The sequence below is a fragment of the Agelaius phoeniceus genome, chromosome 15 (genome assembly GCF_051311805.1).
Source record: "Agelaius phoeniceus isolate bAgePho1 chromosome 15, bAgePho1.hap1, whole genome shotgun sequence".
NCBI classification, from domain to species: domain Eukaryota; kingdom Metazoa; phylum Chordata; class Aves; order Passeriformes; family Icteridae; genus Agelaius; species Agelaius phoeniceus.
In genome coordinates, this window is record NC_135279.1 from 9,126,925 (window position 1) to 9,148,378 (window position 21,454).

Below are 21,454 nucleotides of genomic sequence, written 5' to 3' on the forward strand. Positions count from 1 at the left end.
ATCAGTGGTCTGGGGTGACATACAACTCATGCTTTCTGGCTGTGTTTTAGCAGAAGGAAAGTGGCACATTCCTGCTGTGGGCATGCAGCTCCCCCACCCTGGAGAAGCCTTTCAGCCCTGGGCAGGGGCTGGGAGCAGGATGCAGCAGCACAGCCCCTGCTCCAACAAGGGGCCGAGCTTGGAAGCCACACTGACTTAATTTATTGCATGGAGGAGGGTCTGGAAAGTGGAAAATTACCCAAGAGTGAACAAAGAGGCTCATCTGTAAGCATGGGGGCACACAGAGGGGCCCAGCACCACCCAGCAGGGCTCGGTCAGGACGGAGGACACACAGAGGAGCTGCTGTGGAGGGGGAGCTGGCTGTGCTCTCACTGGGGACCCAGCATGGTTACAGGGACAGAAACTTCCAGCTGCTCCACACACAAGTTATAATATGTGGAATTAATGTCTTGGACAGCCCTGGATGGGTTTGCCCCCTGTGACTACAATGCTTGTGTCAGTAGTGCCATATTTAGCAGCATAAGGTTGCCCAAATTTGTCTCAGCCTCACAAATGAGAGCTGTGGGGAGCAAAAGCAACCAAGAGAAGGAGAAGCAGATATGGGAAGCCTGATGTAACAGCCAGGACTTCTTGTCTCCTTTCATTTAAATGAAATAATTAACCCTCTTAAATCCCACTGTCTCATGGAACTGAAAGCACAATCCCATTTACTCTTTAAAAAATAAACCAATACCTTAAACCTTATCTTGGTGCCCTGGTCAACCCAAATATTGTCACAGGGTTTCATTGGATTGCTGGAACTATTTGATTTGCTACTGGTAAATCAGACTTCAGTTTACCAAAGACTTAGTAAACTCTACTTACCACCTGTTTATCATCTGTTTGACACAATATTTTTAATGAAAAAATTATTTTTAAATCACTTTTTAGTCAAGGCTATCATTGCTTAAGAGAGGCACTTTACAAGCACATTGCAGTTACACACAGTTGAAAAGCTGGCAACAGGAGATTAACACTCTATAGATGAGTAAATGTTTGGGAACCTGTTAAAATAGTAGGAGATGAGGAATCATGAAGACATGCCCCACTAGAATCCAGAAATTTGTTCATAGCCTCCTTTCATCCATTTCAGTGAACCCTCACCATGTCATGAACCCTTCTGCACATGCACAGAGCCCCTCTGTGGAGGCAGAAATTCATTGATCTGGAGCAGGAAACAATTCCCAGCCCTGCTTTGAAGCCAGCCGCTCTCAGTCCAGCCACAGGAGCAGCTCCCATGGCCAACACCCCTGCAAGCCATGAGAGCACTTGGGATCTGGAGATAATCTTCACTGCCCACTCCCAGCTTCAGCAAGGCTGTGCAAACATCATCTGTTTGATTTTATCTGCTCGTTTTCACTTAAGGGGTGCAAGAGAAGAGGAAACCAAAAAAAAAAAAACTTTCAAAAAATTTCTCTTTTTTTTTTGATGTGGCTACTATCAGAGGCTTACAGAAAACTGTATCAGCCTCTCTAGAAATCTCAGGCATTACATTATGCAGATATGTTGTGGAGAAGAGTAGCAAAGGGAAAAAAAAAAAGCCTAATAATTTGAAATGCCTGGAAACAATTATTTCAGCAATGTTTTAGATCTTTCAGCTAAAAGGAAAAGTTGCTATATCTTCACTCTGACTCTCCAAAGAAATTGCTTTGATATCATAATTTTTAAAAGTGGCTGAAGAACAGGCTACTGAGCTTGCCTCAAGATCTCAGGTTGCATAAATCAGAGGAGACCCATAAAAAGGCACTCAGTGGTTTCCACAGGCTGTGAATCTGTCCCATTTTTGCTATAAATACCAGCACTGGAATGTCACATACACTTCCACATGCTAATGGCAGTGTCATATTAATGCTGTGAAATCACACTTGTGAAACACAGATTTAAATGTTATTTGGTTGAAAGGATTTTAGAGCAGAGCACATAAGTTTTGAAGGCCTTTTTTTGGCTGAAGGATAAGGGAAATGGACAGGCCTTTACACTTTCATTTGTGACTCCTCTGTCAATGGTGACTGGCTGTGGCTTATCACATAATACAGCTGGCAACTTCCCAAACCCCAGTGAAACCAATAGAGAAAATCACCATGAGCAATTTGGGGCTAGAATTATGAGTTTTGGTAATGAATATTTTAAGCTCCTTTTACAGCTCTCATTCCCAGGGCAGAAATGGATTTAAAAGAGAAGCAGGGGATCCTGATGGGCTCTGACATCACTTGAGCTGTTGTGCTCAGCAAAACCATCTAATTACATGAGTTCTAAAGTCCTGCAAAACCTGCTGTTTCTGTGGGTTGACCTTAGGAGTTAATGCAAGTCTCTCCTTTAGACCATCTCACACTTTGCATTTTGTCTGGAGTGCTTTTCATTGTTCTACATTTAGCTGTATTTAATTAATTAATCCACTGAAGTGCTGTCAGCTTCATGTCAGATGGAGCTGTGTTGTTGTGAGATGTGGCTGTGCTGGGTTGCTCTGTCCATGAGCAGTGGACAAGGCTGTTGGGGTGTGTGAGTTTTGACTGTTTTTCATCATTCCTCTGATCCACTGAGAGGTAGGAGAGCCTTGTGCAGACCTTGGAGATGGCCTTCAGCACTGCTGATTGCCTTGGTAAACCTGCATTGTCCCCAGAGGAGAGACTGTATCTGATATCTCACAGGCTTTGGCTTCAATCTCCAGTTTTACCAGCTGTTACACCATTTGACATCATCATAATTAAGTTCCTTCATTTTTTTTCCCCTGCCTTGTGGGCTTGAAATTAGGCACCTAAATTGATATATGGGCTTTTAAAAGCATGACCTGGTTTTCAGAGATCCAAGTACTGCCATCTCCATTACTTTTCATTTTAGCACCCTGAAAATCAGTGGCCAAAGCTCCTTACTCTGTATTTCTCTCTAAGAGTGAAAGCAATTGAGAAGGGAAATATCTGTCTACTTTTGCATAACAAAAACTAGTGCAAGTAACTTCACTGATCCTCTCATTTTTCACACAGAACCCACATTTAGCACATTTGCATGGGTTTTTCCATGCCTAATGCTCTGCACAGCTCCCAGGCCCAGAGCCTGCTTGCTGCAGGTACAAAGAGCATCCAGGCTCATGAACCTGCATGCCCCAGTCCCCCTGATAACCCAGAGCTATTGCTCTGTGACAGCATGTCACCATAAAATAGCACGGGAGTGACTGGGAGTGGGCGAGGTGCTTATGGCTTCTGAGCCTCAAACAACACCAAAAAAAGAAAATTAGCTCAAAATAGAGCTTGAGATGCTCCTCCCGCAGAAATGGGAGATGTTGGAATGTGGAAGTCATCTGTGAGGAAGAGACCCTGCACAAATCTTTAAGGTTGGAACCAATGTCATGTTTCAGCTCTGTAATCTAGGACCGTTAAATATTTATGCTGTTGGAATAAACACAAAGAAAATTAATAGCAGTTCAAATGAAAAGGATCAAGCAGGATGGAGGTTAAAAGCAAAAGAGAACAAAATAATCAAGCTGGATTTTCTTTCTCTTTTTATTCTCAGCTCTCCTTCTGCTAATGTGTTATTTCACCCTCAATACCTCCGACAATACCAGCTGCTTTATCCCTAAGGCTTATTTGCTCCCTAAGTCAGCAAGTTTGCAATAGCCTAAATAAACTCAGAAAGGTTCAAAGCCCAACAGGAGAGAGAAAATATACTTTTAAAAGACATAAAGTCAGGAAGGCATGTGTTCCTTAATGACTTTCCTGGAGGCATTATCTCTTCTCACCCCACACTCCTCCTCCTCATCTACCTTCCTTCTGTTTTCTGACTTAAATTAGACTGTAAGATCTTCTGGAAGTGGATGCATCCTTCCTGTGCAATGGGCCATAATCTTCACTGGAGCCCCTGGTAATACTGGGACTCATTTTCCATCTGTTGTCAAGGGTACTTCTTTGGTCCATTAACACATGGCAAAACAAAGAAAGAAAAAGAGACCTGTTTACACCTGATGTATTAATTTCCATCTCCACATTGCTCATTTCTTGTCTCCAAACACTCCTTTTAAAACACAACAGGTATTTTCCATGCATGCCAATGCAGTGGAGAGGCTGTGGACAATCAGAACAAGCATAAACAAGTTATGGAAACTGCAGTATCTGCTTCTGTACACAGTGTAATTTATTACCTGTTGCATTCAGCTGGTGGCAGGATTATGTCTGTTTTACAGTGTCCTAAAGCTGCAGCTGTAAAAAGCAACTGAGTGTAGGTGTGGGGAAGGAGGAACAAATGCACTAGAGATTAATTGGTTTTCTTTGAACATCACAAGGATTTTTGTCTGTGACAGCAGTGAGATTAAGGCCATGTCTTACCTTGAGTTATGGTCCCTTTTCACCCTCTTTTTGGAGAGTGATATAAATGCTGCACTTCCATATATTGCAGGCTTCTGCCCCTCTCCAGGCTTTCTCAGAAGTCGAATGCTAAGGGCATAACCAGACAGCTTTGCCAGGCTCCCAGGACTTCAAATGCCTCAAGTGAGGCCACACAGTCTCAGAACACAAATTCTCCAACATTGCCAAACTTTGTCATCCCACAAAATGCCCGGGGAGGGTTAATGCTGTGAGAAAGTTGGGACTGTAACTTTCCCACTAAATGGAGGGAAAAAAAAGAGTTGAACATTATGTTTGCTGCCAGTACTCAAGCCTGGCCTAAGATGCTCCCCACCTTATCTCCTCCCCTGCACACCGTGGCAGAGGGATGGGCCAGGCTGGACTGGTGGCACCACAATCCATACACAGTGTCAGCAGCCTGGCAGAGAGATGCCAACGTGCCATCATCTCCCCAGGCCCCTCACCAGCCTCTGCACAGCAGGCTCCACTCTCTTCCTCCAGAATTTGGGAAATCTGGTAAAGATTAAAATATATTCTACTCATTTTCTCACTAGCAAATCCAGGAAAATTCTTTATTTCGTTTCCTGGCAGAACATGGTTTGTTAAATTATAATTGTTTGCATTTCAAGTAGAGTGGTTTTATGGAGAGAGGTTGCTCATACTCGTGAAGGATGATGGCATCTTCCCCTCTCCTTGTTGCTTGAGGAGAACAGGGAGTCTCTATTTCACCTCATCTGGCATCCAGCATTTTGCCATGTAGCCCACACACATTGCTGGCTACTGCTGATTCATTTCACATGTAACTTCTCCTCGTCCAGTTTGCATAAAGGAAAAACACTGATGTGCAAAGCTTTGGCAGGCAGGGAACAGAGGGGCACTAGGAGACACAAACCCTTTCAAAATCTACAGAAAATTTGGTGTATTAATATAAATCCCTGCTACACCCACTAAGGGAACAGTCAGAAGTCAGTCTGAAATCATTACAATCATGTCCCCATGTGCAACCTGTCAGGGGGTTGGAACAAGATCATCTTTATGGTCATTTCCAACCCAAACCATTCTATAACCCTATTCATGAGCATCTTTATTGAAACAGCCTCTGATTAACAACATTCTGACACAAAGGTCCATCTAACTCTCTTGTAGAAGCAATTCCTGGATCTGATCTTAATCCAAGGTCTTCCAACAGTAGAAAGTTACTGTGTATTAAAACCACATGTATATCTTTGGTAGATCATGTCCAAAAATGCTGGGAACAACAAATATTCACATTCAACCAGTAGCCACCAACTTTGTAATAAATATTTATATAGGAAAACAGGCACAAAAACTTTGTTTACTGCACAGCAAAGCACTCAAAATTAAGGAATTTTAAAGTGCATACGTAACATTTGTTAGCTGAAAATCTGTTTTTGAAGTGACAGATCCTGGGTTTAGTCAGACAGTTTGATTCTCCTGAAGTGAACCCAAGGACTCCACATCAGTGCTAGCAGCAAAATCAAGTTCCCATGGTCCATTCCCAGGGATGGCCAGGTAAATGCACTAAAGGCTCCCAGTACATACATTGAGTCAACAGTGACTGCACAGCTCCAGCTTCACCCAGTCCCATTCTTTGGTTTACACCACATTCACATCACAGTTCACAGTCCTCCAGAGCAGACCAAAAGATCTTCATTGGCAGCACTCTACTCTTTCTGATATTTTCATGAGGTGCTTATGCAGAAAATAATGGTCCAGAGCACAAAAGGAGCCCGAGCCAGCAGACACTTCCCAGCTTGCATATTTTCCATGAGCATTGCACGGCCTGGCTGCTGGAGCCAGCTCCTGGGGTAAACACAGCTCCTCAGGATCCTGTTCCCTCTGGTTTGTGCCACGAGTTCTCCCTCAGACCAAGGCTTTTGGGCTGAAGCTGCCTCCCTTCCTTTGCTGCAGGGCAGGAGGAAAAAGCCTGAGGAGCCAGCTCCTGACTGCAGATTGGTAACAGAGCTGGAGACCAGCCAGGGGGATGGCAGGGAATGGGCACCACCCCAACAACAGAGTCAAGAACAAATCCTTCCTGGTGTCTGTGGCCTCTGCTGGTTTCTCTCCCTTATTCTCAGCCTGTTGATGAGCTTTGTAAATTTGTGTTGGGATTTTTTTCCAGGATCCTCAAGGAGAAGAGACTGGGCAGCAGATATAATTGGCTGCCATCCATCAACCAACTGAAGGAGACTGAGGATTAGTGATCAAGCCACAGATGGACAATTGTTCCTTGAACCATCAACATTTTTCTTTTTTTGTGCAGCAAGATGTTTTGGCAGATCCCAGCTCTACCTCCCCAAGCAAAGGGCATGGCTGCATGCTAAAGTAAGGGGATGAAGCAGCCTGTCCTTGGGGGACAGGGATGTGCCTCCTGTCACAGCCAGGGGGACCTGGACAATGCCCTGGAGAATGAGCTCAATCAAGAAATTAAACTTTCATACATGCAAAATTAATGGAGAGGGGAATATTTTTTAACCCTTCATTCATGACCACACAGTGTCCTTTAATGAATGGGTGTCCCCTGAACACAGTTCCCAGGAAACAGCTCAGTTAACTCAGTCCTTGGAAAGAGAGGGGAGAGCACTGATGAACATCTGATCTCACATAGGGACTGGCTAAAAAAATTAAACTTTTTTTCCAATGGAGAAAACAATGAACTGTAAAGAATACAAAGTAAGCTGCAGATGATCAAATCTGGAATATTTCACATTATATGTAAGGAGACAAGTTTTGCTAAAGGATTTAACCTTTCCTCAGTACCCTGTCCTACCTACTTACTTTCTCTATTTCCTTTGGATTTCATAATCTTGATCATTTCCTTTTTTGGATGCAAAGAAAGAAGTAATAGTCACTTAGGGAAAACTGTATCAAACATAGGAGAGGATTTTTTTCACTTCTGCTGCTTAATAACTTTAGGAATGTGGGTAAAACTATTTCTTTCTCTACTTCTGTTACATTAGTGACACATGTAGATTGCTGAGAGCTCCATTTGTCCTGTTCCCCAGCATCTTTTTAAACTGCATGAACTTAAAGCAAGCTTTATTTTGAGACACCCCCAAGACACTGCTGTGTACTGACTGGCACAGAGTCAGGTCATGCTTTGAAAAGCTCTGGAGACCCTCAGAATAATACCTCAAATCAGAGGCATCACCAGACAGTTGCCTTTGCTATCCCTGCTGCCAGTGTGGGATTTGGCAGACTTTTTCAGAGAAAACCTTTGAGCATCCAAAAGCAGCATGCAGGAAGGAAAGGGACAGCAGGAACCCACAGAAAGGTAACAAAAGACAAAAAGAAGCTGACACTTGTTAAAGACAAACAAAAAGCCTGTCTTCAGAGGGCCCCAAGGAGGCACTGAACAGGGTGAGAGCAAGCCACAGACTGCCTCCTTTCTGTCAGAGGCAGGCAGGGCAGGACTGCAAGGAAAGGGGGTCCCTTAAAAGCATACCTGAAGGTTAAACCCATAGGATTAATTCCCACCTGTGTAAGAGACAGCTCCCTATCCCTCCTTGCATTGCTCTCCTTGCATTGTAGGGTGGATTTTTTTATGAGAAATACATCCTAATCCTCAATATTGCTAGCCAAAGAGTAAGGGAAGAGCTCAAATTAAACTCTGCTCCCAGCCTAACCAAACCTTGGTGCAGAGGGACTGCATCCTCTGGATGCCACTGCCCAGCCCAGCTCCTGGGGACCACCCCAGCCCCTGTGATCCCCTCAGACCAGGGGGGATTTATCCCCATCCCACCTGGCTGTGGCCCACCAGCACCCACTGACCAACTCAAATGCTCCTCACAGATAAAAAGGGAAGGGCTCTGGTGTTCCCCTCCCCACAGACCTTCAGTAGCAGGGGTGGAGTGGGAGCCACAGGGAAACATTCAGTGTGTGCCTTCAAAGCAAAATGTACTGGGTTGTTGGGTAATTGCTGGGTAATTCAGTAAATCTTGGCCTGATTCCTGACAAATGAGGTCTGGCCAAGTCCTTCCATGGTGGCACCAAGATGTTAATGAAAGAATTATATCAACAGCTTTCAGGTTGTCTCCTTTATTTATACTAGAATCTGGTAATAGACACAATTACAGTAGATTAACTTTGGCATAGCTTTAGTATAAAAACAACATACCAGGGCCAAATTTTACTCCAAGTATAATATATCTGTTGCCCTGCCCGTATTTCTATTTATTTTGCTTGGACTGACAAACTTTAATTCAAAGAACATAATTACAGCATAACTTGCTGCTAGATTTTTTCAAGACTATATTATTCACTTGAAGGGAAAGTAAGTTTACTTCTCATTGAGCTTAACGATGAAGGTTAATTTTCTTTGAGTTAAAGGAGTTTGGTTTTTGACTTGATTTCTATGCATTTGGGGCAACCAGCACAGCTGTGAAAACATAATTGTTCTTAAAAATTTCGGGATGTTCATCCTCATTTTCAAAATTGCTCTCTCTTTTGTGTGCTTTCCTAATTTCAGCTCGCTGAAGCGGCCGCTGATTAGCAACCACAGGTGCAATCCTTCTGGACTGCTCACTACCTCCAGCTCCAGCACTTCCAGCCATGTTCTGCACTGCAGAAAATAGCCTAATTAGAGGCAAAAAGCTGATCTGTTAAAATAGCAGAGGGACCAGCTAGAGAATCAGGGAGAGTTATTTGCCCCATCAGAGTCAAGGGGAAATTTACCCTTACATCAGCATGGGGAGGGAGCAGGGAGATGCAGAGGATGTGCAGCTCTGTGGATCCAGGGTGTCAGGAGTGAAAGATTGGCAGTAACCTGTTATTTATGAGCCATTAATATAACCAATAACTGTACAGCAGCAGCATCCTCAGGACCTCACCCCTCTGCAGGACAGGCTTTTCTCTATGAACACACAGAGGTGAGGTCATGCCCCTGCTTTGGGGGACACACCAGTGAGGCACAGGGCCGTGTCCAGAGCTGTGGCTGCAATGAGCACACAAATCATCCCTAAGGACCCCTGGGCCAGGCAGGCAGTGTGGGGGACAGCGAGCTGGCCCACGCTGCCGTGGCTGCTGCAGAAAGGCTTCGGGTTGCAGTGAGCACAAATGGCTCTTTCACACGTCTCAGCAGATGTTACTCATTTTCTCCTCATCTGACTTTAAGATTTGGCTCCATTCTTTCCCCGTTCCCAAAGCCCATCAGTTGTCCTAGAAACCTCTCCCAGCTCTCCATGGGCAATGGGCTATCCCAGTGTTCAGCTGGGGCTGGCCCATCTGCAGGCATCCCACTCCTCCAAGTCCTCATCTGGATTGCTTCTGTTCCCCACTGAACCTGGCCCCATCCACTGGCCATTTCCGCTGCTCCGCTGCTCGTGGTGTTATTCATCAAGGTGCTGCTCCTCCTGCACAGCCACAGCCTCTCCAAAATACTTAAGGACATTTGCAAAGTTTGGATGGAGGTTAGGAATAGCAAGCAGGACCAGATGTTCACTGGGAAAGACCAACACTGCATCTCAGTAACTCAGTGTCCAAGGCTCACCCTGGGCCACAGGAGGATGAGGAGCAGCCAGCAGGGACAGTGCAGCTGGTCCTGGGATGGTGATGCACAAGGGCATCATCTGCACAGGCCTGACAGACACACAGCTTTGGCTGAGCAATTATCCAGGTGAGTAGGAGTCTGTAATTCACAATTCACTTTCCCATATCTATCTTTTAATTTTTCTAAGAATCCCAGAAAAAAAAAATAGCCTCAATAGATGCTTGAAGGTTTTTGAAGGTTGATAGCTTAAGCTGTATGGCACTCTGTAAAGGGAAAAGATAATATGAGCAAATTCTTAGAAATGGATTGCTGACAATACATGTGTGTGTGGTTTAGCTCAAATCTATATACCAGTTGTGCACCATATGACATAGGAGTCACTCATCAATCTATCACTCAGGAAAAACATTCCCTATGGATTCTGCTTATATTAAGCACACAGATCACCCAAAGTCACCTGTCATCACCAGCAGGAATTGACTTAAAATAAATCATCAGTGAGAGCTGCAGTGCTCAGACTGGGAGCTCAATGTGGGTGGAGGAAGATCTGATTCCTCTTGGTTCAGGGAGGAAATGTTTGCCTGCCTTGGTACTTGAACCCCCCATGCTCTGCAAAGTGAGGGGACCTTCCCAGCCTGCAGCATCCCAAGCACATTCTCAGCAATCCACAATTTCATGAGAAATCCTGAGATGAAAATGAACTCCACAGTAAGGTGTGTTCATGGGAAATACAATTAAATGTTAACACAGAAGGAGGAAACCATCCATACAAAGTGCATGTTTTACTCCAGCTCCAAGTTCTCCAGAGACAAGTTGAGAAAAGCCCTGGGATCCAAAGTAGTAAAATAAAATCAATCAGAACCACATTTAATCAATATGTAACTCAAGTTTGCAGCAGAACTTTCACCTGGAGGAAGATTACCAAGGCACTTTGTTATTGCTCCACACTTCTCACACAATGAGGAAAATACAGCTCAAGAATAGCTACAGGTACTCAGACCCCAGCTGTCAGAAGTAAAAGCTGTGTCCAACCAGTGATTTGTTTTTCTCTGGGAAGAGATTTGTGGTGTTCCTCAACACTAGAAATGTGCCCACCTACTACTGGATTTATGAGCATGCCTCCATGCCATCAGAAACCCCACAGTCACCAGTGAGGGACAGCACATCCCACTGTCATCCATGCAGTACTTTACCAAGGAAAACACTCAGCAATTCCTTGTGGATGTGGTTTAATGAAAAGCTGTGAATATTTCACAAGCACGGTAGCAGATGTTTGCAATACCCCAACCCAGAAATTAGGAATGCACAGAAGGTGAGCAGAGCCACATACAAGTTCAGAAAATTACCACGTGCAAATACAAAAGCTTTGCTCCAAAATCACCAGTTTTTGATGACAACCCTCACCTCTACTGTTGCCTACAGAAACTCAAAGAATTATGGAATCATTATGGTTGGAAAAGACCTCCAAGATAAACAAAACCTTTGACTGAATACCCCCCATGCCCACTAAACCATACTGCAGAGTGCCACATTTACTCATTTTTTCAACACTTCCCTTTAGCTTCTTCCAGCATTTAATCACTCTTTCGGTGAAGAAATCTTTCCTAACATCCCACCTGAGCCTCCCCTGGTGCAGCCTGAGGCCATTTCCCCCTGTCCTGTTGCTGTTGCCTGGGAGAAGAGACCAATCCCCCGACCTCTTTCCGGCAGTTCTGCGCGCAGCCGGGGCTCCCTCCAGCCTCCTTTTCTCAGGACTAAACAGCCCCATTTCCCTCACCCCCTTCCCACAGGGCTCGTGCTCCAGACCCTTCATCATCTTCTGATCCTATCCCATCCCGTTACCCCACCAAGGAACGTTTTTCTGTGGATGCACTTCCTGCCATCCCTGCGGGTGCAGCTGCAGCCCCAGTGCAGGGAAAGGCTGTGGAGCACTCGCTCTGCAAAGAAAATTAATTCAAAGGGAACCATTTCCCCAAACAGAGGCTGGGGGGAACCATCAGAAACAAATTAAAATCAAAACAACTTTTCAGCAGGAAACAATGGAACAGATGGAATAATATTTATTACTGGAAACTGCTAAACGTGCCAATTAATTTTGAAGGGGATTAAGTGGATTAAGCACTTTTTTACTAGAAAATATGAAGAAAAAGTCATGAATCACAGCGATACCTTCGGCATTGTCAATGTATTTTCCTGGAAGCCTGTTCAGAAATCAAAGGAAAAAACAAATTAAAAAAGTCTCAAACTGGACAGTAATCTTTCTGTTGCACAAATAGTATCCATGTCCCCATAAGCATGCCCAGAAATATTAGGGGGAGGCAAAAACCAAACCATTGTTTCCACACATCAAGTTGGTAATTTTTGTCTAATCCAGAAAAGCATTTGACAGGGGCCAAAATTAGCCACGTAAGCATTTTGTGGTGCTCTGAGCACAGAAAGATTTCTGAGTTCATTTGGATGTTGAAAGCTGTACAGATGATTAAATGCTTAGACAGACCAGTGTGTAATCCAAGCCTGTTACTACACAGAGGTAGTATTATTAAAAGTAGGAAATTATTGAGCATCTTTATTTGTTTATCTTAACACAAGAACATGGAAGTCCTTTCCCACAAAAATGTGTCATGTTTAAAATATATTCATCCTACATCCTGTTTTACATGGAGTAAAACATGAATAAAAAAATATGTAATAACCCAATTCAATTTTAGGAGCACTTAGGGTGAGGGATTTTTTCGTATTTTTACATGCTTGCTTAGAAGCCTTTTATCTACATTGCTTCCTGCCAAAAAGAGAATTGAGAAGTGCCTTTCTGGGTAAGGCTAGGAAATCCATTTAATTTTTCCAAAAGGAAATTAAAAATACTTCACAGCACTGAAATTTGCCCACTGCAAATATTGATTTTGCAAAGGGACATTCTCCTTCAGAACTATCCAGAAACATTCTGCTCAGCTCCACTTATCATCATTGCCTTCCCTTCCTTTCACATTTTATATAACACTTCATGCTTTCTTATGCAAAATTGTCATGTTCCTCCCAAAATAGTGCTATGTTTAGAGAGGTTATAAGGAGTAACTAATAAAATTGTGGTTATTTAAAGAGTACAAGATAAATATGACACACACGTTTTCACAAATAGAAAGCAGCTGGAAGAAAACTAACAGTGTCAGGGTTTTATGTAAACTCCATTTTCCTATCAAAAATTATGGAAACAGAAAAAGAAGAGAAAAAAAAAATCACTGTTTGCTTAAACTTGCTTAGACTTATTGCTGCTGATTCTGAATATGGCTCATACAAGAGACAAATTGCTTCAAGTTTCCAGGCTTTGCTATTTGTATCTCAGCAAGAAATTTCTGATTTCTTCCTTAGTAAATTCAATCTATTTTCTTTGGCAGCTCCATTGCAATTGTGAAAGTATTTTGTCACAGGCTTTCTTTTCTGTTAAGTGAGATTTTAACCTGTTTATAAATGCTGAATAGTTGCTCAGTGGGAACTTTGGCTCTGTGAGGAACCTAAGGCTTTTCACAGAAGAGCATGGTGGTAGTCGAGCTATCTCTGCACAGTGCCTAAACAGGGAATGAGGGGACTCACCTCCAAAAACTGATCCATCCTAAAGGCATTATCTGGGAGGGAAGGAGAAAAACAAAGCATAAGTTCAGTCTTACCTTGTTCATTCCCACCTGAGGACAGCCCTGAGTTCTAAACCTTGCCATCATGCATCAGCCACAGGAGCCAGCCTTGTGGAAAGGGTTAAAAAAGCCCTCAAGTAATGAGACACGAGCTGCCTCAGGGCACTTCAGCTGCTGAAGTGCAGGTGTCACTTATGGAAACCTCACAAAATACAAGCTTTTCCCTACCACCAGTACTAAAGCCCGCAAGGAATTACTCTCACACTTACAACCAGATGCTGCAATCGACCTCACTCCGAGCAAGGGGGAAGGATCCAACTCATCTCACACTTGGCTTTCCTCAGGCCGAGGACATTGGAGCCACTCTGCCCTCTGGGTGACACTGGCCATGCTGCAGCAGCCCCAAGGATTGCAGAGAGGGACCTGCCCCCCTGTCTCCTACAGAAACAGGGAGCCCTTTGAGCCAATTTGCTCTTACCTATGGGCTCTACTAGCAGCCAAACCCATTGAGTCCTTGTTTATTAAATATTTGACTGCTAACTCTCAATGCCTCTACTATGAGGACTTTTTAAAAATTCAAACAGGGCCCACATTCAGGAAAATCTGGCATCATGGGACATAGCTTATTGCCTGCTTTCTCTGGGTGATGCCCTGTTTCTTCTGGCCACCCTCAGGTGATGGGTGAGGCCACAACCTGTATTTAAACCCCAGGGGTTTAAGTGGTGCTCAGGGGCTGCATCGCTGCCTGACCCCATGGAGCAATCCATGCTTTTACCCCTCCCTGGGCATCAGGCAAGGCACAGTGCTGACCCGGGGAGGGAGAGGAGTGGCAGGTAGAACATGGTTCAACAGAGTCCCAGCATCCAGACATCCCTCACTGGGCACTTTCTGGAGTTTTAATCAGGACTAACATGACTGGTAACCAATAACCCCATTTTCACAGGCCAGTATACCTCCATTTCCAGCCCATTTATGCCCCTGTGCCCATGACTTCTCTCAGTTATTATGCACCAGGTACAAAGTTGAAATAAATCTTTTCATTTAAAGCAATCTTGATTTTGTGTGTCCTGTGGCCCTTTATCACAAAAGGCAGTTCTGTACTGTCCCTGGCTCAGCCCTCCTCCTCCCAGGTATTTGGGAAGGGAGCAGCATCTCCAGCCCAGGTGCCCAGCCATGAAACTTTTGGACTTGCTTACGGATGTCTCCCCTGTCCAGAGTGCAGTATTCAAACACTCTGTGTGCAGTATTCAAACACTCCAGAAAAGCATCCTGTTTTTCTGTATCAGTATCTCCTCACTGGATAAAGTATGAGACAGGAGATTTCACAGGAATGAAAGAATTACTCTGGTTGAAAAGGGTAATAATGTCCATCAGCATAGGCCAAGATTCAAGTTGACATTGCTGCAGAGGCAATAAGACATGAGCTGTTTGCAGCCCACATTTCTTGAGCCAAACACACAGCAAGGAGCATGGTGAGGAGGAGGGGGAGAGGCTGAAGATGCCCTTCACCCACTTCTGCCACAATGGGTGTTCACAACCCCTTTGCTCACATCATTCCCTGTTTTAAAGAAGGACAAATCCACCACAGAAGCCATGAGTGCATGGAGAGAAACAAAGCAACATGATACTCACTTGGCTTAGTCCCTGGAGAGGCCCTGTTTTACTAAATTAATAATCTAGTTAGATCTGTTCAGCTTCAGCTTCTTAAGAAACTAATCCAGACAAGCCCAGAAGTACTAATAACATTTCAGTCTAGGCTTGAAGAGAGATTAGAGAACATTTATTTTGCTTCCAATATTTTCTGATTGCTCCTAACCTTTCCCTGCACAAGCATCTAAATGAAGAAATATGAACAAAATGAGTAAGTAATAGGGCTTATGTTGAATTAAACTCCACTGAGAAAAAAAAATCAAGGCAACCACAGGAAAACTGAACCACTTAACATTCAACAAAATAAATATACAGGAACATGCTGGGCTCTGAATGTAGAAAATTGGAGATTTATAGGTCCATATTTCAAAACTACTGCAATGAACTCCTTCATCTGCCACTTAAATCTTAGCTCCCGGCTCACCTACAACTTATAGAAAACTGTCAGACTTGATTTTTCCTGCTTTGATTGTTTTGGAGAGATTTTTTTGATACCTCAGCATGAGCATGTTGACTGAGGTCACAGAAACACCCCCTAAGCTGGATTTTTTTAACCATAGAAAAAACTCAACTTTCTCATAAAATCCTACTTTTGTCCTGAAAGCCAGCATAAATATATCAAGGCACAGAAAAGTGGGAAGGCTCAGAAATGCAGCTCTGGAATTCAGGTTGCTCTGAGTGCTCTGGCCATGCCCAGGCTCAGGGAGAGGGCAGAGTGCTCTGCTCCCCATGGGACAATGTGTGAATGAGGGCGCTTGCAGGAAACACCTCCAGGTGAGAACAGCAAGTGGTACTGGCTGGAGAATAAACCTTACCCAGGTTCATGGCAGGCAAAAATGGGCTGAGGTGTTTGCTGTAAGCACCAGTGCAAAAATAAATTGTTTAGAAAGTGCCTGAGTGCCCCAGCCCAATCCCAGGGAGTCCATCCCAGGAACCAGCGAACCCTCTGTTATGCACTGCTTGGTCCTGCTCAGATTTATTGGCTGATAAGTGGACCATGCAAGCAGGTACAAAGCTGTAACAGGATTATATGTGAATGATAAGGAGGGTTTAGTCTCTAAGGAAGCACAGGGCAGCGCAGGGAAAGGCTCTGGTGATTAATGGCAGGGAGGCACGGCAGGGGCTCGCACAGCACTTGGCAGCGGGACAATGTGCTAAAGCTGGATGAGGTTGTGTTAGAGACATGAAAACAGAGGTGTGGGGCCAGCTTCACTTGCCCTACAATAGAGTGAGATAAATCATGGCTGTCAGCACCCCCTGAGCCCTGGGGCTCTCATCTCTCTGCTGACCCTCAGCAGGTTTTTGCTTGGCTGGTGCCTCCTCACAGACCCACACAGAGGAGCTGCAGCTACTGCATTTCATGGGGACAAACCCACAGTGAGTGTGCCTCCTGCATGCCAAAGGATCAAAAGGTTTATTGAGGCTATTTCATTGGTTATGCACATTTCAAAACCTTAGAAATCCACAATGGGATTTTTTTTAAGGAATCAAACAGTGTGATTTTTGTCCCCACAGACTCATAGTACAGGACTGAGGAGTACTTTCCAGCCTTGATATAAACATTTCACCTTTGCTTCCTTGTCCCCACATACCTTGTTTTTCACTGGGAAAGAAATTCAGTCATTTGTTTTGGAACAGAACTGCAATACCTGCATATATATATATGTATATATATGTATATGTATATATATATATATATATATATACACACACATATATATATACCCATATATGTATATGTATATGTGTATGTATATGTATATGTATACATATATATGTATATGTATATGAAGTATATACATATACATATGTATATACTTATATACGTATACCTATATATGTTTAATCATATATTCATAGAATCATTTAGGTTAGCAAAGTCCTCTAAGACCACTGAGTCCAGCCCTTAACCCAGCACTGCCACTCCCCACCAGACCATGCCCCCAAGGGCTTTATCTGTATGTATTTTAAATCCCTCAAGGGCTGGTGACTCCACCACTGCCCTGGGCATCCTATTCCAATCCTTTTGGTGAATAAATTTTTCCTAATCATCAATCTAAATATTATTAACATAATCCAAATAATCTAATAATATTAATATTAGAATACTGTGAGCCTATGTCTTGGAAAACAAATGCTTACTTGCACAAGGACGGTTCATGCTAATTCTGATTTAATTGTATTGAATATTTATAGATATAATAGTTTCCAACCTTTGCAAGTACTTAACACTCCACCTATTTTTGGATGCTAATTGGCACTACTAATTTACAGGCAGAGAGAGCAAGACAAATGAGCAGCACACATTTTCCACACTGAGCCACAACCTGGGAATGGAAAGCTGCAGCCCCAGGCTGTGCTCCAGGCTGGGTTTTTCCCCAGGCTCTGTGCTGCCAGCCCAGCATTGTGTGGGCTGGAAATAGCCCCAGGAGATTCAAGAACCTGGCAGTGACATGGTGGAGACAAGCAAAAAGAGATACAGTGGACAACACCCTGGGAATAGAAGAAGAAAATTCTTCTTTAGGGGAAGGGAAGCACAAACACATGCAGAAAAATCCCTTAGGGCTCTTTTTAGTGCCTGCATCCCCCACCTCTCTAAAGGAAAGCTCCAGGCAGGGCCACAGGCTCTACTTCAAACCCTTGTGAGGGTGAAAAGCCACATGCACAGCACAGCCAATATTGGACCTTCACATCTCCACATGTCACAGAAAAAAATCAGTCAGACACAGGTGCCCAGCACTGTCACCTGTCATCAGGTGTAAGTCCTCTGTTAAGCTGAAAATATCTATAAAGCTGAAATATTTATTAGGGGAGAAGAGAGAGACAGTGCAATCCCACAGCCTCATTTCTGTAAGCACATGGCAAGAACTGCTCACATTATCAGGTTACTAAAATGCTGCCTCAGTGCAGGATGCCTTCATCATGCCTCAAATAATTGCACATTTGATCTGCTCTAGAGAAGGAAAATTTATGGAGGTATTTAACACTGCTGACACCTGTCTTATTATATTATATTTATTATATGGTGTTTTTTAATAAATCAGGTTCCTCACTCTGAGACACAAGTCTTAACATGAGAAACAAAGAGCTGAGGAAAGACACCCACATGCAGTCCAGCTGAGGGCTTACCAAACCCACAGGGTCCTGGGCCACAAGAGCCAGAGCCATCAGCAACCTACCCATTGTCATAAACAATGTTTTGACAAAAATTAATACAGAAAGGGATTTGTCAAGTTAGTTTTCCTTCATGGGTCAGAATCAAGGGTGATTTATAGTATGTGTCTGGAATGAATTAGGGAAAGACACAAGATTTGGCTGGTGAGTTTGTTAAAAGTATGCACTGAAAAGAACCAGAATATTCTATAGCAGAGTTTCTGCTGGTGGAGTTATGCTGGCTTTTATGGCCTGAAGGTCTCATACATGGTTTATACTGTTCAAGACATTCCTCAAACAATGAGCAATACCCTGTCAATCCCATCAGCCCCACATCCAGCAAATTCCACTATGAAAATTAGGGAGGGGAAATTGCTATTTCACTTCTCCATTTTTTTTTTTGCTTGGTTGGCTTCTGTCAGCTTTCAAGCAAGCTGGATGAATCATGGTGACATCTGAGAGCTGAATATTGGTATCTAAACAAGAAATTGGTTCTATTGCATCTCTTTTCTTAGTCCTGGTAAGGAGCAGTACCAAGCAGTCTTTGCATGTCCAGAGAGGGGCAACAGAGCTGGGGCAGGGTCTGGAGCACAAGTCTGGTGAGGAGCAGCTGAGGGAGCTGTGGGGGCTCAGCCTGGACAAAAAGGTGACTCAGGAAGGACCTTCTCACTGTCTATAACTCTATAACTGAGGGGAGGTTGCAGCCAGGTGGGGATCAGTCTCTTCTCAAAGGTACCAAGTGACAGGACAAGAGCAAACAGCCACGAGTTGTGCCAGGGAGGTTTAGGTTGGATACAAGGCAAAATGTCTTCACCAAAATGGTTATCAAGTCCTGGCACAGGATACCCAAGGAAATGGTGGAGTCACCACCTCTGAAGGGATTTAAAGCTGTGTGGATGCATCACTTGGGGACATCCCTTGGGTTTAGTGGTGGCTTTGGCAGTTCTGGGGAAATGGTTGGGCTCGATGAGCTTAGAGGGCTTTTCCAACCTAAATGATTTTAGGGTTCCATGATTCTAACCATTCAAAGCAAGAGATGTCAGGAGGCCAGGAGAGCACCTGAGGATCCTTGTGAAGCACAAACACACTAAAACACATGCCTGCCCTGTTCTGCCCTGTGTGGACTGGAGGGGTTGGGCTCCCTGGGTTGGTGCAGGGGTAGGATCTCCCCACCATGGTCTGGGCATGCAGGAGCAGACCCAGCTGCTGCCTCAGTCATTAGGATTATTGTAATTTGCACCACAGTTGTCATTTTGCTTCTTTCAACTCCAACTTTTCTCCATAAGTGTAAATCCAGCTGCCTTGCCCTGAAAGTTGTCTCCTAGCAGCAAAGAACAGAAGCTAAAGAATGCTAAAGGGCAACTTGTTTTATCATGCTCTAGCTCTAGATGGATTTGTGCAGACAGAAGCACAAATTGCAGTTTAAAACAGTGGTGGTTGGCATCAAGAAAGAAATTACTGCACCTTTTTCACCACCTATTCTCATCAGCCAGATTCTCTGCAAATCCAAGTTACATCCAACCAAATTACACATGAGGCCAGGGATGAAGTACGGGGCTGTGATGGAAATCCCTGGTGTGTGTTATACTCAGTGGACAGAGGTCAGCCCAGAGGGGATGAAAGTTGATATAACAGGCTTTGAAAGCCACCTAGGTGTGCTACACCTGCTGCTGACACAGGCTGCTGCTTCTGCACCCAGAGTTTACAAAACAAGCAAAGGAGAAAATCCGAGAAATACCCTGAAACTTCAAATACCCTTGGACCTAACCACGGGGTTGAACAGAAGGGTAAGGAGCTGGTCCCTTAGCTTGAACTGGACCATTTTAAGAGCTTTTTTAAGAAAAACGAGTCCACCCTTGGACTTGTGCATATACAAGTCAAATTAATAAAAACTTTCTTATCTGATATAACCCTCCTGACCAGCTATGGTAATCATGGATACAAGATCAGGCCAGGGTTGTGGGAAAGGCAAACCTGTCCTGGATTTTTCCTTCCTGCATCCAGCCTTACCCATTATCTTATTTGGAGTGATTTACATGCCAAAGAAATTAATACATTGGGTACAACGTGGGTTTGTTTGGGTACAAACACATCTAAAGGCTGCGTGGGCTACTTCTCATACTTAGAAACTTTATTTGCTCTTCAAGAGCATTAAAGAATCCAATTTTCACTTCCAGACAGCATTTCCCAGGCGACTTTCTTCCGCTGCCCCGCTCCGGTGAGGAACATCAACCACTGCAGACCTTTGAAGAACTGGCCAATAATTTCAACATCTCCTTGGCAAAAGCAGACCCTGCAAGGCAGCTGTCCCACCTGACAGCTCTGAGCAGAGGGGTGGGCTGTGCAGGGAGCAGGGGCACAGCTGCATTCACAGCAGAACAGCCTTTCCCAAGCCAGGCACTAAATGCAATTAGAGAGAACAGAAAATCTCAAGTATAAGATAAAACAAAACACGTTCAAAGTCTGGAAGCAGAGTGTGGGGCAAGGCTGGGATTGTTTGGAGCTGGCCTCCTTTCTGCTGGCACCCACTGCTTGCAGACACAGAGAGCAGTGCAGTTTAAAAGCTTTTTTTGTTGTTGTTCTCTGTATCCGTGGGGAGTTTCAGTTTTGGAGTTTAACCTTCAAAAGGTTAAAGCCGAGGTATTCTTACTGCTAAAATGTGGCTCTTTTGTCATCAATGTGCCATATCTATGGGAAATTTACAGTGCCAAGGGGAAGAGACACTGCCTGGCATAGCCAAAGTCTCTACTGGGGGAAAGAAAAAGCCATCCAGACACCTGGAAGGGAAACATTCCTAACCTAGCAAATATCACCCGCAAACATATGCAAAGTACCAGAAATACAAATGCTAATGAAGAATTTATGAAGGTAAACATGTTCAGTAGAGAGATATCAGTCTCAAGAAGCTCTGACAGTAGCACAAGGACAAATCATTCATCTTGGCCTCTGGCAGCAGCTGCCTGCGACCAGCCAGGTGATCAGAACATCAGACCAAGGGCTTGTACATCAGAGAAGGAGGAAAACCAAGGGCTTGTACATCAGAGAAGGAGGAAAACTGGGGTGCTTGTGCACTCCCAAAGAGGAGGTGGCTTTGGCAGCAGTGTGTGGCTACAAAAACCTTGAATCTTTGCTCATCAAAGGCC